At 49.9% G+C, this 3609-nt stretch overlaps 1 pseudogene; it reads left to right on the top strand.

Moving 5' to 3' along the window:
- Positions 1-1787: 1787 nt before the first annotated feature.
- On the top strand, positions 1788-2426 carry LOC147982186 (uncharacterized; annotated as a pseudogene).
- The last annotated feature ends 1183 nt before the right edge of the window (positions 2427-3609 follow it).

The following is a 3609-nucleotide window of genomic DNA, read 5'->3' on the forward strand; positions in this document are numbered from 1 at the left end:
ATAGTGTGATGGTGTGTCCGAACATCATAACTGCACCCTATTGGATATGATGCATACCATGATGTCTCTTATCGAATTACCACGATAGTTTATGGGTTAGGCATTAGAGACAACCACATTCACTTTAAAAGGGGGCACCACATAATTCCGATGAGATGACACCGTATGAGCTATGGTTTAGAGAAACCTAAGCTGTCATTTCTTAAAAGTTTGGGGCTGCGATGCTTATGTGGAAAAAGTTTCAGGCTGATAAGCTCGAACCCAAAGCGGATAAATGCATCTTCATAGGACACCCAAAATAGTTGGGAATACCTCCTGTCTCAGATCCGAAAGCAATAAGAGATTGTTTCTAGAATCGGGTCCTTTCTCGAGAAAAGTTTCTCTCGAAAGAATTGAGTGGGAGGATGGTGGAGACTTGATGAGGTTATTAAACCGTCTCTTCAACTAGTGTGTGGTAGGGCACAGGAAGTTGTTCCTATGGCACCTACACCAATTGAAGTGGAAGCTTATGATAGTGATGATGAAACTTCAGATCAAGTCACTACCAAACCTCGTGGGATGACAAGGATGCGTGCTACTTCAGAGTGGTACATAATCCTGTCTTGGAAGTCATGTTGCTAGACAACAATGAACCTACGAGCGATGGAGAAGCGGTGGTGGGCCTGGATTCCGATAAATGGCTCGAGGCCATAAAATCCGAGAGAGGATCCATGTATGAAAACAAAGTGTAGACTTTGGAAGAACTACTTGATGGTCGTAAGGCTGTTAGGTACATATGGATTTTAAAAGGAAGACGGACAATGATGGTAAGTATCACCATTAAGAAAGCTCGACTTGTCGTTAAGATTTTTTCGACAAGTTCAAAGGAGTTGACTATGATGAGACTTTCTCACTCGTAGTGATGCTAAGAGTCTGTTGGAATTATATTAGCGATTACTGCATTATTTATGAAATCCTGTAGATAGGATGTCAAAACATTGTTTCCTTGACGATTTTCTTGAGGAAAGGCTATATGTGATACAACCGGAAGTTTTTGTCAATCCTGAAAGATGCTAACAAGTATGCAAAGCTCCAGCATCCTTCTAAGGACTGGAGTAAGCATCTCGGAGTTGGAATGTATGCTTTGATGAGATGATCAAAGTTTTTGGGTGTATGCAAAGTTTATGAGAAACTTGTATTTCCAAAGAAGTGAGTGGGAGCACTATAGAATTTCTGATGAGTATATGTTGTTGACATATTGTGGATCAGAAATGACGTAGAATTTTTGGAAAGCATATAGGGTTATTTGGAAAGTGTTTTTCAATGGAAAGCCTGGATTAAGCTACTTGAACATTGAGCATCAAGATCTATAAGGATAGATCAAAACGCTTAATGGTACTTTCAAATGAGCACATACCTTGACATGATCTTGAAGGTGTTCAAGATGGATCAGTCAAAGAAGGAGTTCTTGCCTGAGTTGTAAGGTATGAAGTTAAGACTTAAAGCTCGGCCATGGCAGAATAGAGAGAGATGACGAAGGTCGTCCCCTATGCTTAAGACATAGGCTCTACAGTATGCTATGCTGAGTACCGCACCTGAAGTGTGCCTTGCCATGAATCAGTCAAGGGGTACAAGAGTGATCCAAGAATGGATCACAGGACAGTGGTCAAAGTTATCCTTAGTAACTAGTGGACTAAGGAATTTTCTCGATTATGGAGGTGGTAAAAGAGTTCGTCGCACCGGGTGCCGGCCGGTCACTTGAAGAGCAGCTTCTGGCACTTCAAGGCCACCTGCAGCCGGCCCACCGCATGCTCCGCCATCTTCAGCGCGCCGGGGCGCAAGTGCTGGCCGCCCTCTGGCCCGGCGAGGTGGTTCCCCGCACCCCAAGTCGGACTGCCGACTGGCTGGAGGTCGCAGTTGGCCGCTTCAAGGCTTGGAAGGCGTCAGCGGCCCGGTCCGGCGCTGGGCGGGCGCTGGAGTTCGTCCGAGCTTGGTATCCTGGGCTGAACTTGGACCAGCTGAGCACCTGGCGGCAGGAGGCCGACGAGGAGCTAGAGGCGATGCGGCCGGCTATCGTCCAGCGCGCCTCGGCGATCGCCGAGTACACCGACACCAGCGCCTTTGCCCCTGAGGTGGATGATACTGGCGTCGCTCAGCCAGAGGAGTGGTTCGGGCTGAACCCGGCAGAAGGTGAGGACTCGGCGGAGGAGATTGCTTCCAGCGATGAGGGCGAAGGGGAATAGGGAGAGGATGGTGAAGACGTTGTGCCAGACAGCGAAGCGACCAACCCGCCTCAGCCTGATCGTGCCTCCAGCAACGAGGCGCGTGCAAGCGCACCGCCTGCAAGAGGTGATGATCATGCCGAGATTCGCCACCCTGTCACTCCTCCAGCCGGCACTGCCATCTCCACCAACCTGCCCGACTCGCCCGTCGCTCCCTTGGCCTGATCCGCCATCCTTGCTTTCCTGCTTGTTACTCTTTTGAACAACTTTTATTAAATTTGCGCAGTTCCACCCACTGGGGGTGTATTCAAACTATGTTGAATGCTGGCCTTTTGAAGGTCTTTTGTGTAAATATAATTATGCATGTGTTTGGCTTCCGTTCATGTTTGCTTTTCACCCTTTCGGCTTTTTCCTTTGCCGCCTTCCCCCGCCTTCCCAGCCGGATAGCTGCTCTGCAGTCTGTGGCTGGAGAAGGACTTGGTTGTTTTTGGGAAGGCAAGTACTCGAGCTTTCTTAGATTGCAGCAAGGTGAACGGGAAGCCGGCCCGCCGGCTGCTCTGGTAGCCGGTTGGTGGGGCGGGAGGCCGACTCGCGTTATATAAGTTCGTTAGTCCTTAGCCGTTTTTCGTGTGGTCATCCTTTCCTGCCCTTGGCTCTTGCCAGTCGGACAGTCGATTCTTCGAGCTGCGACTTTTGACAAGAGGGGGCTTGGGTGCCGGCACACTACTTGTCTGACTGCAGGCAGAACTTTAGATATAACTCGAGGCGGCGAGTCCCCGGGCCGACTGGTCGAACCCGGTGCCGAACGAAAAAGTAAATGTAGTAACATAATCATAGGCATGATACTTATCATTCATAGGTAAAAGAGGGTAGTCCCCGAGTGCTCCTCTCGGGGGACCCTTTGTCTCGTACTTTGTACAAAAGGTAGCGTGGTACATACTACTTTTTAACTGTAAAATCTTCGGAGGAGATTGGCGTTCCATGGTCGTTCCGACTCCTTGCCGGAATCATCTCTCTTTCGTGCCTTCGGCTTCTGCGCGTCGATTACGTAGTAGGAGTCGTTGCCTAAAGCTCTGTTGATGACGAAGGGGCCCTCCCAAGGGGCCGAGAGCTTGTGCTGGCCGGTTGCTCGCTGGATTAGCCGGAGCACAAGATCGCCCTCTTGGAAGGATCTTGGCTTGACCTTCCGGCTGTGGTAGCGGCGCAGACCTTGCTGATAGATGGTGGACCGGCTGAGGGCTAACAGCCGGCCTTCTTCCAGCAGGTCGACACCGTCTTCTCGTGCTTCCTTGGCCTCCGCCTCCATGTACATGGTGACCCGAGGTGAGTCGAACTCGATGTCAGTTGGGATGAAAGCCTCGACACCATATACAAGGAAGAAAGGGGTGAAGCCGGTTGACTTGTTTGG

This window comes from Triticum urartu, chromosome 3A, assembly GCF_056163025.1.
Source record: "Triticum urartu cultivar PI428250 chromosome 3A, HENAU_Tu73, whole genome shotgun sequence".
NCBI classification, from domain to species: domain Eukaryota; kingdom Viridiplantae; phylum Streptophyta; class Magnoliopsida; order Poales; family Poaceae; genus Triticum; species Triticum urartu.